The sequence below is a fragment of the Lynx canadensis genome, chromosome C1, assembly GCF_007474595.2.
Source record: "Lynx canadensis isolate LIC74 chromosome C1, mLynCan4.pri.v2, whole genome shotgun sequence".
NCBI classification, from domain to species: Eukaryota; Metazoa; Chordata; class Mammalia; order Carnivora; family Felidae; genus Lynx; species Lynx canadensis.
The window spans coordinates 103,313,587-103,340,560 of NC_044310.1; the positions used below are offsets into that span (position 1 = coordinate 103,313,587).

General features: G+C 45.3%; 1 protein-coding gene across 1 annotated transcript in view; it reads left to right on the forward strand.

Annotated features, from left to right (window-relative positions):
- The first annotated feature begins 15,016 nt into the window (after window positions 1-15,016).
- The window catches only part of BCL9 (BCL9 transcription coactivator), an 84,800-nt gene continuing 72,842 nt past the window's right edge, over window positions 15,017-26,974 (forward strand). The window contains exon 1 of the mRNA XM_030324457.1: window positions 15,017-15,286. The gene's annotated coding sequence lies outside the window, so the exon portion shown is untranslated. The remainder of the gene's footprint in view (window positions 15,287-26,974) is intronic.

Consider the following 26,974-nt stretch of genomic DNA (forward strand, 5'->3'; position numbering starts at 1 on the left):
ATTTAGGCTTTGTTCAGAGGACAGGACGATCAGTAAAAGTTTTCGGGGGAAATGACCTGCCACATTTGTATGTTGGAAAGATAATGATAACTGTGTCTTATATTATTTAGGGAGGGCCAACTGTGGTTTATAAACCTCAACCTCACAATAATCTTTATCACCTCCAGAGAGATGCACAAACTTGCCCAAGTTCACTCAAGGGGTGAGGAGCTGAGGAGGCTTTCCTGTCTTACCCCTACACGCTGCTACCTCTCTGCTGCATGGAAGGGACCAGAAGGGCAGAGGCAGAGCTGTAGTCAGAACAAAAGATACTAAGCCCAGAACTGAAGCAGTGGGGGAGGAGTGTAGAGAAAGAGACAGAGTCCAAAAGTATTTAAGACGTAGGCTCTCCTGGGCATTGTGAGAGATTAGATGCGGGGAGAAAAGTGGGGAGGGGCTAGAGCGACCCCCAGATTTCTGCTCCTACAATTGTGTTTCTTGTGGGGCTGTCTGCAGGGGTCGGAACTGTAGGAAGTGAGGGAGGCAGGGATGGAGGTGATGGGGGAGGCAGCTGTGGGACATCCAGTGAGGACCCCCACGGGTGGGGGATGGATCCAGCCAGGCTGGCTGGACGAAGTGACACGCAATCTGACAGACTGGCTGGACGGGCAGGGCTGATTGGACTGTAGAGAGCCCGGATGACAGGATAACACACGGATGTGAGTTTGAAGGCAGTAGGGAGTCACTGAGGCCCTTTGATTAGGGAAGCAACATGGTCAGTAACAGCTTTTTAAATGTCAAGCCTCAAGTGACAATACAAGAACTAAACCAGAACTCCATTCCACTCTGTGGTGAAAATAACGCATCAGGAAGGATCGGCCGGCACCTCCCTGGGCAGAGACCAAGTGCTGTGCGGCTTAGCAAGCCCTGGAGAAGGGGCTGGCTCTTGGCCGTTGTCACCCTCCCATGTGGCGCCCCTGAGACATCTCGTTCCCGAGGTCTGCAGGCCTGCTCTGAGCCACGTGCACGGGCGTTGTCGGGACTGCGAGGGCTCTTCCCGTCTCTCCCGGGGAAAGGCCAGAGGACTGCCAGCTCCTGTCTTTGTCTTTCTCATTCCTGCTACCACATGCTGACCGAAAGGTAAAGGATGAAAAGAAATGTTGGGAGATGAAATGGAGTGGGAAATATTAATTTGTACCTTGAGACACTATCCTGCCACATAATAAGAGTTCTATTTTGGGAAAACCAGTTCACGACATCGGACAGGGTCTGGTGGAGTGAGGAGACAACCGAGGAAATGGGGAGGCCAATTAGGAGCCTACCGGGGTCACGGGGTGTTGTATGGGCCACACAGAGTTACTCTTGAGCAACTCGCGTATGAACCGCGTGGGTCCACTTACACGCGGGTTTTTTGGGATGAGTACCGTACACAACTCTAAATGTATTTTCTCCTCCTTATGATTTTTTAAATAACATTTTCTTTTCCCTAGCTTCCTTTCCTGTAAGAGCACAGCGTGTAGTGTATATAACGTATAGAATATGGGCTAATCGGGAGGGTGGGTGATGGGTATTGAGGAGGGCACCTTTTGGGATGAGCACTGGGTGTTGTATGGAAACCAATTTGTCAATAAATTTCATAAAAAAAAAAATCAATGTATAAGAAACTGAAGCAGAAAAAAAAAAAAAAAAAGAATATGGGCTAATCAACTGTCTATGCTATTGGTAAAGCTTCCGGCCAACAGGAGCTTTGGGGGGAGTCAAAAGTTATGCTTGGGTTTTTGACTGTGCAGAGGCGTGGCGTCCCTGACCCCCACAAGCATCAACTATAATTTATAATGGGCTCTCCCCTCTCGTTTGATGTTCACAGGGACTCTGTCATTTGGTCTTGTGATCCCCATTTTACAGATAAGGCAACTGTGTGAAGTTAAGCAGACAAAGCCACCTTGCCAGCTTAAATTAAACCTCGGTCTTGCATCGAAAACCTTTAAGGGAAGGAGCAACCCTTGTGCCCTCACAACCCACGCACATCCCGCAACACCTCCTTGCCTCTCCGGGAATACGACGCCTAAACATGAGAGCCCAAAGGTGCATGTGGTGGCTCTATGTTGAGAGAAGATCCCACTGGGAAGGAAGGCTGCAAGCCTTAAAGCATTCCTCTGGGCTTTGGAGGGACTTCCCACAGAGAGCTGCTTGGAGCAGCACCACACAGCCTTCCGCAGGCCCCGGTGTAACTTCGCTGTTGAGGCTCAGCGTACAGCCGGCTCTGACAACCGTCCTCTGATCCATGCTGAATGAATCCCGGGTACACACTGTCAGAATCTAAGAGGCAGGTGTGGCTCCCCTGACGCTTTGAATAGGAACTTGTTCAAATCGTGTAGCCTCTCTAGGAATGGTTTTTCAAAGGAGTGGTTTATAATTTCTCCTCTGCAGCAGGAGTCAGGGGGTGGGTTGGGAGGAGGAAAGAGGAAGTACTGATGGGGGAGGCAGGGAGAGAGACACCTTCCTGGATCAGAGCAGCAGAGATCAAAGGAGAGGGGTGATCCCGGCTTCTGGAGATGAGAGGCGGGGAGAGAGTGCCTGAGTAGGTAAAGGAGAGAAAGAAACGAGATGTGGCAGGTGGAGTCCTCTCTAGAGAGAACGAGAGGAGGTTTCTGTTTCCCCACAGGAGTTTGCTATTCAGGGCTCCCTGGCCCCACCCTCAGCCTCTGTAACCACTTCCTCTTCGTCCAAGCTACAGCTTCTGGTCCCTACTCTTCCTGACCTTCCTCCCCAACGTCACCGTCTCCTCTCCTCCTGTGGTTTATGCGTTCCTACCCCTATACATCCACTCACGTAGATAGCCCCCAACCCTTCACCCTCTCTCATTGATCAGAACCAAGTTTAAAAGCTGAATGCCCTGTGAGTCTGACCTGAGCCTCCAGCCCCAGAACTGAATCGCCTACACCTGTGCTTTCAGGTGCTAGCCCACCTCAGAATCACCTGGGGGGCTTTATAAAACACAGACTGCTGGGACACCCCCCCCCACCCCAACCAGTTCCAGATTCAGCACGCCCGAGTTGGGGCCTGAGAACCGACATCGCTAACAAATTTCTAAGTGATGCTGAGCTAGTGGTCTGAGGACCACTAATCTAGATCATTCACATAGCCTTAATCACGCACTGCCCCAGGGGCGCCTGGGTGACTCAGTCGGTTAAGCGTCGGACTTTGGCTCAGGTCATGATCTCACAGCTCATGAGTTTGAGCCCCGTGTCAGGCTCTGTGCTGACAGCTCAGAGCCTGGAGCCTGTCTCAGATTGTATGTGTCTCTCTCTGCCCCTTCCCTGCCCACGTTCTGTGTGTGTGTCTCTCTCTCAAATAAATAAACATTTACAAAAATTTTTTAAAAATCATGCACTGCCCTGTATTGATACCTTAACTGAGTGTGTGTATCCTGCCTCCCGGATGAAACTGAACAGTTCAAAGGCAGTGGTAAGTACATGACTGTCTCCTCCCCCTACCTCCCGCAGTACTGAGCCGGCAGACTCTGAGCAGGTACCCAGATCCAATAAAATTTATTAACTGGTTGTGAAGGGTTAGTTTTGATTTCGGGTAAAATTATGAAATAGGCAGTTTGTCCACAGGAACCCTCCCACTTTCTTCTCCTCTTTTTCTCTACTGATTTCTGTGCCATTCACTCTTCCTCTTCCAGGCTGAATGTGCTCCCCAAACCATATGACCGTCCTAAAAACCCAGGGTTCTGTTGTTCACCCCCTTAGCGTCTATCAGCAATTCTTATAAGCAGTTGGGCTGAGGAGAAAAGTGAGACCAGGCAGTAGCCATAGAGGATACGGGGCCCAGGAGGCCTGTATTTTTATTTTATTTTACGTTATGTTATGTTATGATATGTTATTTTGTTTAAAGATGAGGGGAACTTGAGATTATTTAAAGACTGACTGAAAGAAGCCAGCAAGGTGATGGTATGAAAAAGACAGTATGATGGACAGAGGGTGAAGATTGAGGGGGGCAGGGGGATCCAGAGGAGAAGGATTGACACAGACAGGAGCAGGGACTCCTCTCTCACTGTAGATAGAAAAAGGAAAGTGGTTTAGATTCAGGGACAATGAGGCTTTGGACTTTAGGTGACTCCTCACTCTAACATCTTATGATTCCACGACATTAAATTGCCACAGAGTCAGTGGCTTAAGGGGCACCTGTCTTTGGCCAAGCTTTTTTTTTTTTTTTTAAAGATTTTAAAGTAATCTCCACACCCAGTGGAGGTGGGTCTCGAACTCCCAACCCTGAGATCAAGAGTCACACCGTCCACTGACTGAGCCAGCCAGGCAACCTTACTTCTCCTTAGCTAAGCTTTAACCCAAAGAAAAGAATTTTTCCTGCAGAAGTCTCAGGCATAGGAGGCCTGGCAGTGGGGCCTTCCAGTGGCCTCAAACACCTGTTGTCCTACTCCATAAGGTGGAGTTGGAAAAGCAGGCCAAATATGTCCAACTGTGACAATGTAAGGTCTAGAGCAGGGTCACAGTGCCAAGCAAGTGCTGGAACCAGATTTGGAACCCTCCTCCACCTGACCCCAGAAGCCATCCAGTCCACCCCTCTACACTCATGCGTTCTCTGACCACCTAAAATTGCAAGGAAGTGGGGGCAATTTTAAGACAGCTTTCCTTAGCCCTCGGCATTCAGACTGGAGATCCACGCAGCCCTAGCCCATCTCTGAGAAAGAGAAGAGTAATCACAGCAATAATAACAAGTTGTAATACATCCTCAATTACGTTAGCATGCCAAGTCCTGCTACATTGTAGGAACAGGTCAATAAGTGTAGGTCGCCATCATCTTCTTCCTCCATCCTTCTCCTTACCATCATCGTCACCATCATCATCATCATCACCATCACCACCATCACGGTGTGTCCAGGCACCATACCATGCTATGTACTTATGTATTTATTTACTTTTAAAGTATATGTTTTTCCTGATTACAAAAGTAATAGATGGGCAGTGTTAAAAAGTTCTAACAAGAAATGCATAACAGAAGAAGGGCAAGTGTGGTGTCCTGGGAAGAGGGAAAGCCCTGGGCTCAGACTGCCTGTGTTCATATTAGGGCTCTACTGATGTTGGCTGTGTGATCTTGTTTAGCTCTTCTGTGCCTCAGTTTCCTGATTTGCTAGGTGAGGGCAAGAAGAGTTCTTAACATCATACAGTTCTTAGGAAATTTAAGTAAGATGTTGTATACATAAAGCATTGATCACCATGCTCGGTACATAGTAAGCAGTCAGGAAAAGGGGATTGTAATTGATATTATTATTATTGCTGCTGTTCTGTAAATGAAGCTCCCCACAATTCACATCTCAGAAGTAACCAGTATTGACAGCTCTTTGCATATCTTTTCAGGTTTTGTTTCTATCTATATCTATCTATATCTATATCTATCTATCTATCTATCTATCTATCTATCTATCTATATAATGTGGGGCCCAAAATATGTATACTATTTCACATCTTTGTTCACATGACAAATATTCTAGATGATTCTCAAACAGTCCTACAAAGTACATATTGGTAACACTATTTGTTATGGATATCCATCAGTTATGGATAACTGATATACCCTCTCTGAAGGTGGCATCTTCATATCGCAAATGTTCCAAGGAAACCTTTGGAGGCTGAAGTATAGGGTGTAGGTCAGCAATCTTTTTCCGCAAAGGGCCAGAAAGAAATAGTTTGCACTTTGCAGACCATATGGTTTCTGTTGTAGCTACTTAACTCCATGGTTCTAGTATGAAAGTAACTGTAGATACTATGTGAAGGAATAAGGGTGATTGTGTTGCAATAAAACTTTATTCATGGAGACCAATTTGAATTTCATCTAATATTTACATGTCATGAAACAGTCATCTTTTAAAAAATTTTTCCAGCCATTATTTTGAAATGTAAAAACCATTCTTAGATTGCAGGCTATACCGTACAAAAATGCTACAGGTCGAATATGGCCCTTGGGTCCTAGGGAGCACCCTAGATTGCCATGTTGGAACGTGGTTGAAAACTAGAGAGGAATGACGTGTAGAATACCTTCATATGACCTTCCTACCTTCTCTGTAGTAAGTATCTTTTCCTCTGCTTGAAATGGATGAGCCCACCAAATCTCTTCAAATCCTACTCCAGGTTTAGATCACACACTGCATCCTCTGTGAAAGTTTCCCAAAATTCCTCTGAAGAAAGAAATGCTTGTTTCCTCCCCAGATTCTCTTAACACTACTTTCATAGTACTATATACGTACTTTTCACCTACCAGAATCCCTACTAGGCCTCAAACTCCTTGTGAGTTCGATTTATTTAATGTGCATCTGGAACAAGTATGCTGCTTGGCATCTAAGAAGGGTTGAACTGAGTTACTGAGCTTCATTGTCTCTACTGGGGGCAAGAAAGAGAAACCTGTTAGAAGTAGTCTGGGGGGAGAGCTGGAGAGGGGTTATTTAGTGTCCTGAACATCTCAAGGGACCTCAATTCAGGAAGCCTCCCCCAGAGCAGACAAGCAAGGATACTTTGTCTCTCTCTCTCTGTCAAGCCACATGGATTCTCCTCTCTACCTCTCTGAGTAGGTTGATTTCATTACTTTTCTTCCCCCACTCAGAAGTTCTCTCAATTCAGGAGCTAAGAGAGATCAACTAGCTTCTGTTAAGTCCTGATTCAATTTCTTAAGAGACAGAATGTTACTGGCCAGGGGAGCTGGTTGCATCGTATAAACATAAGTGCTCCAGCTTTTCTGAGCAGGTGGCCTGGGTGTTATACTCCAGGAATGGAGGACATGTTTTGGGCAGAAACCTCAAAATATGTCCAATACCTGGGTTCCTGGCTGGCTCTGTTGGTAGAGCACACGACTCTTGATCTCAGGGTTGTGAGTTCTAGCCCCACATGAGGCCTTCTTTAAAAAAAAAAAAAAAAAATGCCTGTGACACCTGTTGGCTTCATTTACCTTGTGATGGCTGGTGTTTTCACTTGGAAGCATCTCTCTCTTTTCCACTATCTAGAGGGCATGCTCCTTTAGAACAGAGGCAGTCTTACTCATTTTGGTGGCGCCAGGCCGAGCACAGTGTTTTGCACACAACAGGTAATAGCAAATGCTTATTGAATTGGACTGAAAATACCACCTTCTATTCAGTCTTTACTTCATCTTTCATCTTTATGAAAGGTACACATTCCATTGCTAGGCAAAAGACAGGTGGCATGAAAGATAAATTTCCTTTTCCTGGCTTTGGGATTTTTTTTTTTTTTATTAAATTGTCTTAAGCTCAGATAATTGCATTATTTCCATTCCAGGTTTTCAGAGGTCAAACGACCTCGGGTCCAGATGTACTATGAATGCCACTATCATAGTTGCAGAGCAATTATCTCCTTCCAGCTCTGCAGGGCGGAACAGCTCCAACTCTGGAGCCAATCTAGGGAGAGATCCTTGTGTAAGTACCCCTCTCAGAGTGAGCGAAAAGTGAACTCCCAGCCGCTTGGAGCAGAGGATTACGTGGTTGTGGCTGGTGGCCGAGGCACTGGCTGCCTGAGCTGGCTTCTAAGCAGGCCCCGGAGCAGCTGAGGGCCTCAGGTCACACCTGAATCCCTCTGCCATTAACCAAGGCCAGGGAGGCCGAGCCTCCAAGGTCAATCAGGGGAAGCAGTCCTTCCCTGGCTGTCTCCCTGACTGCTGGAGAGAAGCTCTCTAGCCACGTTACTACATCGCCTCTGATCTGTTCCCTTGGGGGAGAAGTTGGCTCATTGTTTACCAAAACCTGCAGCTCCCATCGGTACCTCTGCTGCCTCTTTCTGTGCTGATGAGCTACAAGCTTTGTATATGTATAGAAGCAGATCTCCGGGAAGGGGCATTACAGATAAAGCCCTCGGCAAATGCAGCATGTTCTAGTTTGTGCCTTCCTGGCCTTGGCTAATATCGATTCCTCAGGCCCTCTAAGCTCCCTTCCACATCTAGCTTAGAGGAGAGGGAGACGGGACACAGTGACCTCTCTGTCCCACTGAAATGCCAGTTCCTAACAGACACTCTACAACCTGCATAGTTGGGGTACTTAATCATGCAGATCCGGGCCCACCTCTCTCCCAAGACGACTGTGTGCGTGAGCACGTATATATGTGCCACGTCCCCCCCCCCCCCCCGTGAAATGCACAGAACTCCAAATTATCATTAGTTAACCCACTTAAACGACAATTATAAATACGAAGCAAATACATATGAACTCCAGCAAATCTCCAACTGTCCTTTATCTCCTTTATCATTCAATTAGGGTCCTCTACAAGCATGCATAGGTCCTTTGCAACAATTAGAGCTTTTTCAGAAAGTTGCCTGGAAAAAAAAAAAAAGATGAAATAACTCGAGCTTAAAAAATGGTGTGTGAAGACCTTGGGGCATTGAATCTGTTGGCCGCTTCCAGAATGGTTATCCTGTCAACCTCCCCACATTGAGCCTGTTCTTCTGATTTATTGTACTTTAAAGAGAAGGAAGAAGCCGTATTCGTTCACTCTGCAGGAGAGGGGTTTCTGTTCCTCACTACGTGATGATCTGTGGTCACCTGCCATCTCTCACTGGAGCTCAATTATGTGAATCTCTCGTTAAGATATAAACTTAAGTTGTGCTCCCTTTAAATATTTTTTGCCTGTAAAATGGATCTTCTCAAATTTCTATGCATCTCTCAACATTTGGGGTGGGAGCATACTATTATTTGTAGATTACCTACATGCTTTGTTCTTTCTTATTTTTTAAAAATCTTTTTAATGTTTGTTTATTTTTGAGAGAGACAGAGGCAGCCAGAGTATGAACAGGGGAAGGGCTGAGAAAGAGAGAGACACGGAATCCGAAGCAGGCTCCAGGCTCTGAGCTGTCAGCATGGAGCCCGACGCAGGGCTCGAGCTCAAAAACCGTGAGATCATGACCTGAGCCGAAGTCGGATGCTCAACCGACTGAGCCACCCAGGTGCCCCTGTTCTTTCTTCTACACTATACTTTTTGGCCACTTATGCTCTTTTTTTGACCTGAAGCTTAGCTGAGAAGAGAAGATAAAATTCAAACTAATAATTTTTAAGTTCTAAAACACGAGTCTGCCACAACCATTTTCTGAGATGCTCGCACTCTTCTCCAGGATTACTTGGAGGGATCCTTCCAACTAGTGTTTTCAAATAATAACATCATTTCTCTAAGATGTGCTGTATGGAAAATATTTTCCTTGAGTGTTTATGTTTACAGACCAACAGTTCACGTGGGAACGCTAATAAAGGGTAAAGCAAATGATGATGCCATTAACATGTCCTTTCAATTACCTGCGGTTCAGAAAAATCAATGGCGAGATAGACAATATAAAAGAACAATAAAGAGCAGGGGCTCTGGGTCCAACAGGACCACATTTGGGTGCCTTATATGTATAAGCCGTGCGACCTTGAGCAAAGCATTTAATCTCCCCACGTTTGTGAAATGAGAACAAATATAACATCTAACGTCTGCTGATTACTTTTCATGTGCTGGGCACTGTGCTAATTATGTCACATGCATTCATTATCTCATTTCTTCCTCAAAATAATCCCATGAGGAAGGTACTGTTGATATCCTCATTTTGCAAACGAAGAACCTGAAACTCAGAAAGGTTGAGTAATTTGTCCGAAATCACAGAGTGACTGTGACTCACTGTAACACGATACCATGCCCGGCTGGCTCTAGAGACCCAGTATGAGCACGAAAGCACCGTGTTGCATTGTGTTAGCAGTACTTTTCTTACAGGGTGAGTTGTAGCAATTAAATGAGATACTGCATGTCAAAAGCAGCCCTGATACATAGTAGGGCTCTTATTGTCACAAATGTTTACCTATTACTTGCTAAAATTTGTATAGCGCTTTACTCTTCATCAAGCCCATTGACACAGTAACTCATCACTTCATGATATCATGTGAAGTATCATCAAACTGTGGCTCAGAAAGGTTAAAAGCCTTGGCCAAGGGCATTTAGCTTATAAGTACATCACATCGGAACTCATATCTTTCAATTCCAGAACCCAGAAACTTCACCCTGCCTTTTAATCCTGGAGGAGGTAGCTATATTTTTAACGTAATTTATTTAATTTATTATTAGGAGAAGTGGCTATTTTCAAATCAGGTGAGTTCTAATCTTGCCTGCCCTCTAAATTGCTGCTTTATCTTGCTAAAGCTTGAAACTTGGTTCTTGATTTTCTGTTTGATTCTCTCCTTTATGTCAGACAGTTCACCTTCCAGAAATGCGGAGAGAGAAACCTCTTTTGTCTGACTCCCACATTTTTTCCCACAGTCAAATACATACAGGTAGATGGATATCAAATTATGAATGGGCTGGGTTTTGTAACACTAATTTGTGAGTTGGGTGTTTGGAGGGCTGAGCATTTTTCCCTCATAAAAACCATGTTTGAAATGGAACTTGAGCCCCATAGGGACCCCGCAGGGACCTATTGTGAGCATGTGTCAGGTGCAGGGAAAGGAGAGTGTGGAGGATGAAATCAGGGTCCCTCTTCCTGTATGTATGTATTTATTATTTTTTAATGTTTATTTATTTTTGAGAGAGAGAGAGAGTCAGAGAGTGTGAGTGGGGGGAGGGGCAGAAAGAGAGAGGGAAACACAGAATCTGAAACAGGCTCAGGCTCTGAACTATCAACACAGAGCCCGATGCGGGGCCTGAACCCATGAACTGTGAGATTCGAAGTCAGATGCTTAACCGACTGAGCCACCCAGGCGCCGCAATTTTTAAATTTTTTAAAAAAGATTTTATTTTATTTTTTAAAGTTTATTTATTTCTGAGAGAGAGAGAGAGAGAGAGAGAGAGAGAGAGAGAGCTGAGCAGGGGCAGAGAGAGACGGAGACACAGAATCCAAAGCAGGCTCCAGGCTCTGGGCTGTCAGCACAGAGCCCGACGCAGGGCTCGAACCCATGAACCGTGAGATCACGACCTGAGCTGAAGTCCAGTGCTTAACCAATTGAGCCACCCAGGCACCCCTAAAAGATTTTATTTTTAAGTAATCTCTACACCCAACATGGGGCTTGAACTCACAGCCCTGAGATCAAGAGTTGCATGCTCTATGGACTGAGCCAGCCAGGTGCCCCGGTCCTTCTTCTTTGAATTCCAGACTCGCCTCAGATACAATTTTGAAACTATTTGCCTTTATTGTGTTCTCACCTTCTCATAGTTAATGCCATCCCCTCGTGGCCCTTTATCTTCTCCCACTTCGAGCAAGCCCCAAATCAGGCCTGTCTTAAACCAAGACACTTCTAGATTCTGAAACTATCTACCTGCTTCCCCTAGTCTTTTCCACTTCACTCTCTAAGCTAACTGGCCATTTGATATGAATTAGGTATTTGGAGGAAAGTAGCCTAATGAAATAATTCACACTAACCTAAGAGTGGCTGATTTTCCTTATCCCCTCTAGAAGCATTTGGTTTTTTTTTAAGATTGTTAATATTGCAAGCGAATGTGCAATTGTTGGAAATTCTGGCAGTGAAAGAAAATAAAGTGAAAAATAGCTCTCACGTGGTAGGTATTTGGGGGGAGATGTGCCATGATTTGGGTAGATCCGCCCAAAGAGTCTTCCTTGCTCTATCCCTTCATGCCATGACCCTCTCCGGCACACATGTACACACGTACCCAAACACACGTCTCATCAGCTACCTTGGCTTTGACCAGGGAAACTTACCAGAACGATAGCGTTTTAGTGCTAGACACGGCGCTAGGGCTGATGGCGTCGGCTCATTTTATAACTGACGACACCAAGCTCGGACAGAAGGGCCTGGTTCACATCCCCGTGAGTGGTAGAATGGCACTAGGATCCAGACCTTCCACTCAAGAATCCACGACATTTTCTACCCTACTCCATTCTTAGCGTTCAGAAGTCTCCTAAAATAAACTGAGGAACACTCACACCGTGACCTTGCTCACTTGCCTATGTGGATTTTCTCTTCTTGGCTCTTTGGACTTGGCAGGTGCAAACCATCAGTGGTAGAGGCAAGATAGTACAACCTGGCGTTCCTATCAACATGTTGTGACCCAGGCGCTGGGGAGTCTCGGCCCTCGGCCAGGTGGGACTATGGAGGAATTGGAAAACTGGGGCTGTCAGGGGGGACCCTGGCATAGGCTTTCTTCTCCATTAGCCCCTCCTGGAGATGTCACGTGAAGACATTAGCATTGTTATTGCCTCTCTCCTCTCTCTCTCTCTCTCTCTCTCTCTCTCTCTCGCTGAGCATTCAGATTGTCACTCTAATAACTGGAAGGGGTCTTCACTCTCCCACTACTGTGCAGCGGTGGAGATCACAGTCTCTGGAGAGGAGGGCCGCCTGGGGCCACATCTCAGCCAGCACTTCCTGCCTCACTGAGCTTGGCACCTTACTGAACCTCCGTGCCTCAGCTTCTTCACCCAGGAAATGGGAGCGGTAACAGTTTATACCTTATGGGGTTGTCTAACAGACGGAGGAGCTTAATAAATGTCAGCTACCGTCATCATCATCATTATCGTCAACACCTTGCGGGTGTTTTTAGTTTGCTTTTATTCTTTTTTTAAGGAAGGGAAGCCTTCCTGGCCTTAGCTGCCTTTCTCCATTGCCCGGCAATCTGTAAATCATGTAGTCATTAAAGGTTAAGTTGACCCTTTATGCAATTTTTGCCTAGAAGGCCCCATTGTGTATAGTGAGTCATCATGGCTTAGAAGTGGACGGTGAGTCAGTAGCCTGTTAAGGGGAGGTCAGAAGGTCCCCTGGCTCAGAGTGAGAGGACTCAAATCCAGTTCTGAGGTGCAGAAGGAAACAATGCATTTGTATGGCCGAGTGGGGTGTTATGGAGAACCCGAGCTATGCAGGTGAGAGGGCATAAACTAGTGGGCAAATGCCGGGCCTTTGGAATCACACAGACCTGATTTCAGGGTCTGATTTCAGCTCCACTTGTACCTTGCTGTGTGACCTCAGGGAAGTTAATTAACCTCTCTGTGCCTCATTTTTTATCATCTGTAAATGGAGATGGTCTGAATAGAAATGCTTTCATGGTACAAATGCTTGGACAAGTGCTAACAATTAGGTAAATACTCAATCAAAAGTAGTTACTATTCTGGGGCACCTGGGTGGTTCAGTTGGTTAAGTGTCCAACTCTTGATCCTAGCTCAGGTCTCAATCTCAGCGCTCTGAGTTCAAGCCCCGAGTTGGGCTCCATACTGGGTGCGGAGCCCATTTAAAAAAAATAATAAAGTGGTTATTATTCTTATGATCGCCATGAATGGGAGTTAGGACAGAAAATTCTAGGGATCGGCCCTAATGGAGAAGCAAACTAGGTGATGAAGTAACAGGAACAAGGATGTGCCTTTGACCTGGTGAGTTTTAGGCAGTGACAAGCCATGTAGTCAGCATTAGGTTTAAAGAGCCCTAATTTCCCCTTTGTCGCACCTCTACGAAGAGTGAGTGATGTGCGTCCACGTAATTTGCATTTTGTAGAAGATTCTGAGAAATAGAGTCTAAGCCACCTTCCTGTAAGAATGCAGGTCTAGATCAGCTCCAGTTAGGAGCTAAGCTTCCCCACAGACCCCGCGTGCTGGGGGGTCACTTCCTGGCCTAGGGGGAGACCTTGTCAGGTCTGTGACTGCACAACACAGTAAGCATATGAATGTCACATAATCATCCTGTCCTTCTTCTTGATCTCAATCGGCCCTCCTGATTTCATGCCATCTGCAAATTCGCACATCTTTTGTGCTCCTTCTTGTTCACATTTTATGCCTTCGTTTGCCATCTCATTTCCCCCACATGTTTCAATCTCTGGGCTTCCATTTTTCTTCTTCCTTTTTCAATGCAGTCTCTCTCTCTCTCTCTCTCTCTCTCTCTCTCTCTCTTTCCCCCCCTTCTCTTCTCTCCTTTACACCCCCACCTTCCTCCTCCCGCCACACCAATCAAATTCCTGCTTGCTTCATGCCATATTCATTATCCTACCTCATTCCCCCCTCATTCCTCGAAAACAGCTCACTGAGACTCACCCTCCCCCCTCCCCCCTTCCCCGCAACTCGCAGCGCCCACCCTCCATACATTCCAGCCGCCTGGCAATCAGTAACTGTAGCATCACACTTCACAGCTCTCGGAGTTTACACTACTTGTTACTACTCTCCTGGCTACTGCTCTCTAGGGTTTCTGCAAAAAAAAAAAAAAAAAAAAAAAAAAAAAAAAAAAAAAAAAAAAAAACAAAAAAACAAAACAAAACAAAACAAAAAACAAAACCCAAAAAACAAAAAAAACAAATCCACTTTAAAAATATTCCGGGTACAAGTTGAACCCACAGTTAAAGTTTACTCGCACCTTGACACGTTTCATGGTTTTATTTTAACTAGTAGCTCAGGTCTGGGCTCAGTTATGCAGTGAAGAGAGACCAGCTCCTCAGGGGACCAATTTTTGTCTACCGGAGAGAAGAAAAGGCACCTATAACGTTCTACAGACACGCCGGAGCTGGGCCCACCTACCCTCTCACGTCCCCACTCCCCCAGTGTGGAGCTGACGGGACCTTGCTGTTTTGTTTGTGGAGTCATTTCTTTCACTCTTCCTGGAGCTCAGGCTACCCCCCGGGGGTGGGGTGGGGGGCGTCTCTGTGCACACGTGTGTGGCCACTGCTGCTTTTCCAAAGGGCTCACCTCTCTTCTGCCATTTTACCAGGACACAGGAGGCTCTCCTGCTCTCCCGCTCCCTCTCTCTTTCTCTCCCTGCCCCCAACTCAGCCTAGGCTTTTTCCTGTCTCTTAACTCCACCAGTGCAGCAACTAGCTGAGCTGCTTGCGTGTGAGTGAGAGAGAGAGAGAGAGAGAGAGAGAGAGAGAGAGAGAGTGTGTGTGTGTGTGTTTCTGCCTGCGCAGCTAGGCCAAGCCTGCGAGCCTGCCTGTCACTGGAGAGTTTTAGTTTGCATTCAGAAGAAAGGAGGAGGGGAGACAAGGGGGGAGGAGGAAAAGGTGGAGGGGGAGGAGTGGGGGGGGGCGCCCAGAAGGGAGGGAGAATGTCTTGTTTGTGGCTTGTCAGCAATTGCTTGAGACAAGCTTCCATGTGTGAAAGCTACTTGGCATGAATGCCTGGGCCGTACCAAGTGTCACCGCAGCAAGAGGGGGAGTCAGAAGAAAAACAGATCAGACCAGAGCAGACAATAGGCCCCTAAAGTGTTCCCCCTAAGTTGCTTTGATGTTGTCCTAGTGTCTTGATACCAGGAGGCCAGGGATTGCAGGAAAAGGGCCTTTTTTGTCTTCATTCACTTTCCCCCCTCAGTTTCTGAAATGATTCTCCAGAATTTCTCCTCATAAAAAAGGTAAGAGCCCTAACAATTCCTTCTTCTGTGGCTGGCTCGTTCGCCCGTGCCTGGAAGTGGGGGTCTCATTCCTGCGCTGCTCAGGAGGGAGCGCTGGGGTCCTGCCGCTGGAGCTCTTGCCTTTGCCCCTAGAAGTGCTGCAGGGCTGGGGATGGCCCCTCTTTCGAGGGAACCCCAGTAACACGATCTGTGCCTCTGGGTTGGTGGGGGAGAAGGGGTGGATGGAGAGGGGCGGGAGGAGGGTGTGAGGGTGGAGGTGTGAGGGGGAAAGAGAGAGAGGAGAGAGAGGGGAGGCTGAAAGAGAGGGAGAGAAGGGCAGAGCCCTCGTTCGGAGCAGCCCCAGCCTGGAGCCCAAGGAGGCCTTGCAGGCTGGGAGCTGTGCGTTCTCAGGCAGGGCTAGGGCTGGCCGGGGGGCGCCTGCAGAGATGGCCTCGAGCTTTGTGTGTGCGAGGGTGTGCGTGTGGACTTCCCCCACATGGCCCTGGCCCCCCTTGTGAAGGGGAGGCACCCCAGCCCTCGTCACCCCGAGCCCAGACTCGGAGGCAGAGCGGCAAGCAGACGAGAAGGGAGAGCAGGAGAACTCTGCTGCGAGACAATCCAGAAACTTTTCCAGTCTCGGGGATTTCTCTGGTGGTAGATGCTGTAAAGGAGTTGTGTGGGGGGGGTGGGGTGCGGGGGGTGGGGAAGGGGGGCGTGCCTCAGTTTCCCCTTCTGTACAATCCAGAGAGCTGAGTGGGGATGCCGCAGGTCTGCCTGGGATTTGGCGACACAGTACAGATCCTTGTGTCTAAGAGGCATGGAGACATCTTCGAGCTGGCAATCCTGCAGGATCCCCAAGTAGAACTGTTATCATCATCATCGTCAAACCATCATTAAAGACACCCCGAGACAAAAAACCGGGGAACACAGATCAAGTGTCTGAGCATTTCTAAGGAAACAAAATGCCTTTTTCCACCTGTTGGCTTCTGTCCTTTCCTCTTGTGTCTTTTCGTTAGATTTATTGGCCGATTTGTACAGAGAATGGGGTGGGAGGGCTTAGGTTTTCCCCTTTCCTCCTCCCTTGTACATATTTTTTTTTTTTTTAAAAGAAGGTCCCTGTAAGATGCTTGAGAGAAAATGTGCCTCCTGTTAGAGTAGTTTATTCAAGACCTTGTGTTTTCTGGCTCTGGTAAGGCTTGTAGACACATCTGTAAACTCTACCTTGGAGGTTAAAGATTTTTATTGTGGCTTTTAGAGATTAAATGAGATTTATTTACAATTGCTGTTTATCAGAGAGTAAATGTCTTACTGTGTGTGTGAGGGTAAGAATGTGAAGGCTGTTTACTCGCTGGTGGTTTTGTGGATAAAACCTTTTGCTTTTTAAAGTGACATCTTGAGAGATGGGAAGAGAAGGCGAAAATCAGTGCCTAACACTCATCGTAAAAAAATTTTTTTAAGAAAAAAAATGTCTGCTTATTTTCTTGAACTGTGGATTTCCTTTCTTCTCTTCTTACGCGGCAAGGCTCTCAGTTGTAGCTCTCTTTGAATTCTCTGGGGGAATTTCGCTTTCTTACCTAATTCTAGGTTTTCTGTGACTCTGCTAGTTGTCCCCCCCAAGAAAAAAAATCTGTGAAAGTCTGGGAGGCTGTGCCTCCTTCCATTCGAACTGCAAATGTTTATCAGACTGACTCCCTGTGATAGCTAGAGATTGAAGCAAAGGGCCGGCCCTGGTTCAGAATATTTATGTTTTTCTCTGGGAGGCCTGGAGAACCTGACTTCTGGGTGTGAGAAGGGCTGAAAGAGAGATACTAATTGGCCTGGATCGGGCAAGAAGCGCCCTCCACACACCCATATAATGTTTCACTGGAATAGAACTGAACTTCGTATTTAAAAACTTAATTCTTTTCCACTTCGTAAAGCAGAAGATCTTACCATGGTTTGGTTCCGGATATCTTCCTAAAATGTTAGAGTTTCAGAACTGCCAGGGGAGAGAAAGGGTATTTATTCCTCAGGTCTTAAATGAGAACACCAAAGGCCTGGAAGGATCAGCAGTGATCTGAGGGGTTCGATGAAGCTGCCCTGGGGTTCTGGGTGCCCCGATGGTGTCGCGCTGGCCCCCTTCCCTGGCCTCCACGCTGGACCCTGTACGGCCCAGCACTCGGGTCTGCCAAGAAGATTGGCACCTTTTGGCTTCTGCTTGTCGTGCTGGACTAGAGCGGTACGCTCAGCCCTGCTCATGGCACACGGAGCGGACAGGGCGACCCCGTGTGACAGCGTGAGCTCGCAGGAATTCATTCATGTATTCACTTGTCTGTTCAAGTGATATTTGAGGGGCATTTCCTAGGTACCAGGCGCCTTGCTGGGCACCGAGGACACAGGGAAGGGCCAGGCGCGTGGTCCCTTGCTCTTGGAGCACTTGGTCCTGGTGGTGTAATCAACATTCACCACACAGTTAAATTATAATCATAATACCGATAATTCACACCGAACAGCATGCAGATACCGTCGTAGGGCAGAGCATAAAGGCGTAGAAGTAACTGCCCTAAATTTGTAGCTAGACTTAAGCTAGCTGTCCTTTTTTCTTGGCTGAGTTCTCCCCCCAGCCAACTTCCATTTCACTGGAGGCATCCCAACTCGCACAGAGTCCAGTGTTTCCAGTTAGAACCCCTCCCCCCACCTGCCCACAGTGCAACAGAGATACAAATAGTATCTATTAACCCTTTACACTTGTACTATTAAATAACTTCACAGTCATTGTGAGTTGGCCTCCGTGGCAGCCATTGCCCGGGTGACTCACGTTAGCTGTGGCCTCTGCACCCTGTTAACTTCTAATGGGCATTGGGAGAGACATGTGGTTCGTGAAGCCCTTGTCTCATTTCACTTATTCCATAGTTTCTCCAGTTGATGCCAACTAAACACATAGCTGTGGGAAACCCCGCCATTAGCACTGTCCCCTCACAATTCCAAAGACCATAGATAGCGTAATGACATGGCTTTTCCCATTCCTCCTGACAAGGACGTGTATCTACAAAGGGCAAATATTTTAAAGCCTCTTCATCTTACCATAGTCCCCTTTGGGCTGGGTTATTAAAATCTGACTGGCTTGATCCCCCAAAGTAGGAGAATCTCCCGTCCCCATTTTGGCCTTGCTTGGAGGGAACGTATGGTTGAAATGCCAGTCTCTTCCGTGTCCGTGCAGGCAGACTTGTGCTCACGCTTGTATCCCCATTTTCTACATGGTGTGTTTCTCTAGTACTCAGAGGAGTGTTGTCAATCCATCTTTTTTTTTTTTCTAGGCTAATTTAGTACTTTAAAAGGAAGACAGACATGCCCACCCACACATAAATCATAGGTTTGGTGCCTCTACTTGGGGAACCTACACAGGTCGTGTGGTTAAGTCGTGTGATGAGTCATTTCTCTGCACCCAACGTTGTTACGCGGTGAAGTACCGGCCTGCATTGTAGCGACAGCCCTATCCACAGCTTGCCATCGTCATCTGCATTTGGCACCTGTGGCCATTGCCTTCTCCTGTGAGCTGTACGACTTCATTTGCAAGTATTTGATCACTTCCGACACACTCTGCCCGCCCCCCCAATGTGTTACTCACTGGGGCGCTGCCTCTGGGGGAGGCAGTCTGGCTTTGGAAGAGTAATCCAAGGAGGGGAGTGGGGAGCTAAGATGTGGATAGAAGGAGGATCTGGTTGAGGGAGAAATTTAACAGAACTGGGAAGCCAGACAACAAGTCATCAGGTCGTCCTTAACTCTGGGGGAATAAAAATGAAGACTGATGACATTTAAAAAGTGCATTGTTTGTGCACTGTGTGTAAATAAAAGTGCGAGAGCTTCTAGTCCCTCTGAAGGTAAAACCGTTACTACCTGCGGGACATTCCCCAAACTCCTTGGTTACAAATGCCGATTTTGCATGTAACTTTAGTGAAGGGAATTGTGTGTGTGTGTGTGTGTGTGTGTTTTCCCCCAAAAGATATAAATATAAGGTGTAAAATGGAAATTTTCTCCATTTCTTTTAAGCCTTGACATTTTAATGCACTTTAAAATATCTGCTAAGCCCTCTCTGACAATAGCCCTATGAATTAAGTAGTATCGTTATCCTTCTGTTATAGTTGAGTAAGGTTATGTGACTCACCCAAGGACTCACAAGAAAATAAGGGGCACCATGGCTAGCTGATTAAATTTCCGTTTTTCCGTTAGGCCAAATCCCTTCAAGAGATGAGAAGCAGAGACGTGAGGCAGTCACCATTGATATTCCAGACAAATTTACTCCTTTCTTTAAAGACTTAAGAGTTAGAGTGTTCAGGTGCCTGGGTGGCTCAGTCGGTTGGGCCTCCGACTTCGGCTCAGGTCATGATCTCGTGGTTCGTGGGTTTGAGCCCCGCGTCTGGCTCTGTGCTGACAGCTCAGAGCCTGGAGTCTGCTTCAGATTCTGTGTCTTCCTCTCTCTCTGCTCCTCCCCTGCTCATGTTCTGTCTCTGTCTCTCAAAAATAAATAAATGTTAAAAAATTAAAAAAAAAAGATTTAGAGTGTTGATCAAAAAAGAAGGGGCCCCAATTCTAATTTAAGCTTTACATGGTTTTTACGAGTGTATTGGACCAGTTTTTGGTTTTGGTTTTGCCATTCTATGACCCAGGACTCCCCATTCTGCTCCCCTGGACCTCTTTCAGAATGAGGGGCTGGGCTACCTCATATCTAAGTTTCCTTCCTGTTGTTCCCTATGTCTCGAATTCTGTGAAGAGAATGTTCCACGGATCTGGTCTTTTGGTTACATTTTACAAAGCCCAATTCAAGAACGGTGGTCCCCAGAGGGGAGATGTGAGTTTTGTGGGTATATGGGATTCATTCCTACACATCCAAACCACGTTGACGTTTTGAAGTGAAAAGCACAATAAGCAAAAGTGGGATTTTAATTTATGGATTTGAAGAGAATTGGCCAGTCAGCATGCAGGCGCATGTGCAAGGAGACTAAAGAACCAGTTCCAAAAGAATAGGCTGTTTTGAATGCACATCTTCCTGTATAATAAGTATGAATTGAAAATGGACGGGCCCCGGGTACACCTCTTAGCTTCACCATGCTTACTGCTTCCTCCCAGAAATTGTGCTGTTCCTTTTCGAACTATGCTTGCATACTGTTTCGAGGGCGCAAGGGACCAGTTTAAGCAACGGCAGTGCCGATGACACACGCTACGTGTTAAACACCGTGCTTTGGGGGATGACAGGGCTACTGACGATCTTTATGATCAGCAGCTCCTGGAGGATATTGCTGAAGACTTGCTGATATGATGTGTGAGATATATATATATATATATATATATATATATATATACACACACACACACATACACACACATACATATGTGGAATATACCTTTAGGACGTGAGTGAAAAACTGCCTCTGAAATGTGACCAAGAGAGACAGATAGGGTGGAGACTGAATGATGTTTTTATTAATCATGTTTTGTGTGAGTAATTCCAAGCACTAGTCGCTTGAAACTGGCTAAATCTTTGAAAAGATAGAATTTAAAAATTTCACATGGTAGCTCTTAATGCAATTTTTGGAATCTGGAGTAAGAACTTGTACCATATTTTAGGACTATCATCTTACTTGTGGCAAGGGAGACTAGTTCAAGGCGCTTTGAGGATCAGTAAACCACTGACTCTCTTTGAATTGGTCTTATTTCTGTCTGCTAAAAAAAAAAGTATCTAAGATATAATTACTTTTAACTGGGGAAGGGAATTTGGAAGACCATATTTAATAATATTTTGACTTATACCTTTATTTTTGGTTGCTTAAAATTCCTAACATTGGGTATCTAGCTTAACTTCATAAAATCCTAAGAAGTAACTACGTAAGAGAAATATATTATTGACTTTATAGATGGGAAAACACGAACAGGTTTGTGAAATGATATACCAGCAAGCTTTTTAGAACATAAGACTATGCTCTATAGGGGCGCCTGGGTGGCTCAGACGGTTGAACGTCCGACTCCGGTTCAGGTCGTGATCTCACGGTTCGAGCGTTCGAGCCCTGCGTCTCGAAACCTTCTTCAGATTCTGTGTCTCCCTCCCTCTCTCTCTGCCCCTCTCCTGCTTGTGCTCTATCTCTCAAAAATAATTAAATAAACTTAAGAAAAAAGACTATGCTCTATAGAAATGTGTGAAATGTGGTTATTGTTGAATGCTAAACTTGAAGGAAAAGAAAAACATATTCTATATATCAGTGTAGCCAATCTGACTTTTGATGATCAAGATAATTATCAAAAGTATTTTTTTATGTTATATGTTAACAATACTGGAATTAAAATAAAAATCTTAAAGTATTTTTATTTTGTTCGTGGAAAGGTTCGAAATGCCTCTAATCAAAAGCTTTGGAGAGCTTTAGTAATTTATGTGAAAACCATAATCGTTGGGGTGCCTGGGTGGCTACGGTTGAGCATCTGACTTCAGCTCAGGTCATGATCTCACGGTTTGTGGGTTCGAGCCCCGCGTCGGGCTCTGTGCTGACAGAGCCTGGAGCCTGCTTCGGATTCTGTCTCCTCCTCTCTCTGCCCCTCCCATGCTCATGCTTTGTCTCTCTCTGTCTCTCAATAATAAATAAGTGTTAAGAAAAAAAAAATTTTAATAAAAAAAAGAAAACCATAATCATTCTTTTCCTCGAAAAATACATACACAAACTCAAAATGAACAGTAATGACAGTTGAAAGGAACCAAGCCATCATTTGCTCAGAAGAGAAACTTGGGAGCCTTGTGGTAGCTTTACCTTGTCTAGTACTAGCTACATTGGATTTTCTGCTATCCTTGGGGCTGGCGTAGTTAGCGTATGGTTGGGGAGAAAAACTTTGCTTAAGGTGTATGACTAAGGGACTTTTTGAATGTGAGTCAAGGGCATACTTGCCTTTTCTAAAGACGCCTGGATTGGTGGCTTATTGTATGGAAGTCCATGATATCCCGGGGTCTTTAAGGCAACTGTGGTCTAAAGGATGCAGAGCATTAGTGCCCAGGTCATTACCTTCGCTTGGACATCTTTCCACCTCATCTTTTCCAAGCCAACTCCTGCCGCTCCTTCAAGACTTATCCTGGGCATTTCTTCTGGGAAGCTTCTTAGATCCTATCTCTGTCCCACTGCCTCTTCGGCCGGGCGTATGCTTATGTGGCCTTTATGACACTGCGCTGGAATAGGATACTTCCTGCTCTGGGCTGTAGCCCCTTCAAGGTTTGGGACTGTCTTTAGCTTTTGTGCACCTGCTGCCTAGCACAGGGTGAAACAGCAGGTGGTCATTTGTTGCTGTCAAGTGAATAGGTAATTCACAGTGAAATGTAGCTTATTAAGAAATTTAACGAAACCGGGGCACCTGGGTGGCTCATTCGGCGACTCTTGATCTCAGGTCTTGATCTCAGGGTTGTGAGTTCAAGCCCTGCACTGGGTTCTGTGCTGGGCGTGAAACCTACTTAAAAAAAAAAAAAGAAGAAGAAGAAATTTAGCTAAATGCAAAAAGAACAACAGGTAAAAATCTTAAATTATACAACCTTACATCCCAAGTTAAAAAAAGGAAGTTTCTTGTATTAGGATATTCACCCTTCTCCTCCTTTGCAGAGTAAACTATACCTTCATAGCAAAGTATTTTGTGAATCCCTGAATCTTTCCTCTTCTTGTGCTCAGCTTTTCTCCTGTAAAGTTTGTTAGTTGTGTTTCTCATTGGTCTAAGAGTTTACTTCTTACGTCAAAGGGTCATAGGTGATAAATGAGTGGTGCGGTCTGTATTGATATTTAGGTAGTAGCTAAACAGGAGAAGTTTCTCTTATCTCAGAAACAGGGAAAATAGATCTTTGAGGAAGTCTGGACAATCAGAGGGTCGTCAGGTGAACGAATGCCTGACTTCCAGGAATCTGCAGTTGAGACTCACCTGAAACAAGAGAACAATACAATTGAAACTTCATTTTCTAAAAGAGGTTTTAGGTGCTGAACCCTCAAGAAAAGGCCTTCTGGTTGCAAAGAACTGACTCATGGAAGTTTCCTCAAGGAAAGGGGTTTCCCTGTGGGGATGCTCAAGAAGGAACCTGAAATCAGAACTGAAGTCTTTCAGGACCTGAGGCAGCTCCAAGGGCAACCTCTTCTTTTATATCAGTCTCGTTCTCTCACTGTGTGTTTGCCTTACTAGCTCCTTTTGCTACATGCTGATTTGGTCTTCCAGCTTTATTCGGCGTAACCTCTCTCCATCTCATAGCTTTTGCTTACACCTAGTGTTGCTTCTTTGACTTGCCAAGACCTCCATGTCCAGAACTCTACCCTCTCTACCCTGCTTCTTCTGTTTCTTCTTCCTCGTGCCTTCTTTCCCTACATTTTTCATCTGTAATTTTCCCTGATAATTGCTTCATTCTCTCAGGTTTTCCTAATTCAGATACCCAAGAAAGAATCCAATAACCCAGCTAGCCTTTTCCTTGCCCTTCTTCTAAGTCCCTAACCAGCCTTGCGCGAGGGTCAAACGCAAACCTCTAGCCTAGAGTGCCGCGGTAAAGGGAGGTGGGTGAGGGTGGGGGGGGGGGGTTAATATAAAACTGGATTGCCGTTTAGTAGGAACTATGGAAGGGCCATCTTCCCTTCTATGTAGGTGGCAACAAATGTATTTGACATATCTAATATAAGTCCATTATGGAAATTTAAAGAAATTAAGGGTAACCAGACTATTAAAAATTAAAATGTTTCATGGTTGACAGTATACAGAGATAAGAAGACTGTAGGAACAAATAGCAAATTTGTAACCAGGAAAGAAATTAGGAGAGGGAAATGTATTAGAGTTAGTTCTTAGATGAGTGACATCATTTCATACATTTATTAAAAGGCTGGAGTGTGTGAATAGTGAAAGTGAGAATATATTGTGTCAGATCCCAGAGGCTGGCTTAAAAAGCAAGCCTAATCGAGGCACCTGGGTGGCTCCGTCGGTTGAGCGTCGAACTTCGGCTCAGGTCGTGATCTCACGGTTCGTGGGTTCATGCCTAACAGGTGGGAGCCTGGAGCCTGCTTCGGATTCTGTGTCTCCCTCTCTCTCTGCTCCTCCCTTGCTCGCACTATGTCTCTCTCTCAAAAATAAATAAAGATTAAAAAAATAAACAAAAAGCAAGCACAATCCAGGGCGCCTGGGTGGCTCAGTCAGTTAAACATCCCACTTTGGCTCAGGTCATGATCTCATGGTTCATGGGTTCGAGCCCCATGTTGGGCTCTGTCCTGACAGTTTGGAGCCTGGAGCCTGCTTCGCATTCTGTGTCTCCCTCTCTCTCTCTGCCCCTCCCCAGCTTGTGCTCTGTCATTCTCTCTCTCAAAAATAAATAAACATTAAAATTAAAAAAAAAAAGCAAGCATAATCTTGAAACTGGGGATTAGGGTGGGGATAAATAGGCTTCTTAGGGAGTTTCTGCCTATACTTTCTGCCTGTATTTTCTTTCTCTGCTTCCTATTCTGTTCTTGATCCCACTTACTTTAGCTTCTGGAACAATCTGTCATGAACTAATGATGTGACCTTGGGCTGGTTATTTATTCTCTCTGAAACTCAATTTACTCATCTGTAAAATAGGGATAATGATTATTATCTCGATAGCTTATTACAAGAATTAAGTTAGATGGCATAATATATTTAAAGGCATAATATATTACCTAGGATAGGTAATGAGCACATAGGTGCTCAGTCCATTGTAACAATTATTCTAGCACACAGGAAGGAAGGAAACATTGACTGAATGTGTTGGGTAAAATTTTGCTTCTTATATCATTTATCTTTTGTAAGAATCCTAAAGGGTTTGTATTATTATTTCTACTTTATGAACAAGGCTACAATTTTAATAATTAATTGAGTATTTGCTACGTGCAAAGCACTGACCTGAACCTTTTCCTGTGTTGTCTTATTTAAATCAAGTTAGGTGCTCGTTATGTTTCATGTCGTAGTTGAGGAAATTGAGGTCTAGAGAGTTTAACTTGCCCAAAGCCGTACAACTGGTAAGCGCCAATCAGAGCTTATGTGTAAGTCTGTCTGAACTCAGGTCCATCTGACTCGAATGTTTTCCAAAGTCACTTAGCGGCTGAATGTGAATGTGATGAAATCGAGATTCTGGTCTTGTGTAGGGCAGCGTTCTTGAAGTTCACCACCAGAGGTATGCACTGACTGAATGACAGATAGTGGTAAGCACACACACACTTACGCTGCATCTGAGTCTGAATGCCATGACTAGACAGACAAGGGCAAATTTTGGAAAGAGTACAAAGGAAAAAAAAATTTTAAAATTAAAATACGTCCAAATAGGCCTCCCAGGCCTGATGAAACGATTTAACAAACATGTGTTGAATGTCTACTGTGTGTCAGGCAATGAAAAATGATCTTGGCCTTGTGAGAGTGCAAGGCAAGTAAGACTGAATTCCTTCCTTTAAGGTGCTTTCATTCTGGTGGAAAGAGATAGATGCTCAGACAGTTAATAAAGCCTGTAGCGCTGGATCAAGGAACTATGGGAGTCAAGGGAGAGAACGGTTAGTTTGGTGGGTGAAGGAAACGGTGGTAGAAGGAACAGAGGAAGGCTTCATGCAGTAGACAACATCTGCCGTGGTCTTTGAGGGGACAAATACAGAAGGACAAGAAGCCTCCTATAGTTTCCTTTTTCTTGATACCAATGGTTTTACAAAGAGTGGTACAAAGTAACTCCTGCAGTAATATATTGAGAGTTAGTAGTGTTTTTAAAGATTAGGTTCGTGGGGCGCCTGGGTGGCTCAGTCGGTTAAGCGTCCGACTTCGGCTCAGGTCATGATCTCTCAGCCTGTGAGTTCGAGCCCCGCGTCGGGCTCTGTGCTGACCGCTCAGAGCCTGGAGCCTGTTTCAGATTCTGTGTCTCCCTCTCTCTGACCCTCCCCCGTTCATGCTCTGTCTCTCTCTGTCTCAAAAATAAATAAAGGTTAAAAAAAAATTTTTTTTTTTAAATAAAAAAAAGATTAGGTTCGTTGAGTGTGAAGAAACAGCTACTCTTGTTAATCATAAGAATATATTTGGGGCGTCGGGGGAGGGGGGGGAGGGAGCTCAGTTGGTTAAATGTCCGGCTTCGGCTCAGGTCATGATCTTGCGTTCGTGAGTTTGAGCCCCGTGTCGGGCTCTGTGCTGACAGCTCGGAGCCTGGAGCCTGCTTCGGAGTCTGTGTCTCCCTCTCTCTCTGCCCCTCCCCAGCTCACACTCTGTCTCTGTCTCTCTCTCTCTCAAAATAAATAAATGTTAAAAAAAGTTTTTGTTTTTGTTTTAAAGAATATATTTGTGTTTTCCTGGTCTGCACTTAGATGTGTTTCTATTAAAAGGACCAGAAAATGGAATCCTGTTTTCTATGCATTCTAGTTTGAAGATCTCAAGTTGTCCAGCAATCCAACAAGAAACTACAAATCCCCCAAGTGGCCAAATGGTACACCAGTGTCCGCTTTCAGCTGTATCGTGAGGCGTTAAAAGTACTAAGTTACCGGCAAGTGGGTCACCTATCCATTTAAATTTGGAATGGAGATTTTAGTCTGTGGTTGGGAGTTCTCAATTTTTCTTACATACAATACCAGGTTTTCTGAAAAAAAAAAAAAAAAAAAAAACAAAAACAAAAACAAAACAAAACAAAAAAACAAAACAAACAAAAGAAAGCAAAATGCCAGTCCCAATTTAAAACGTTCTGCCTTCGCTCCATAAGTA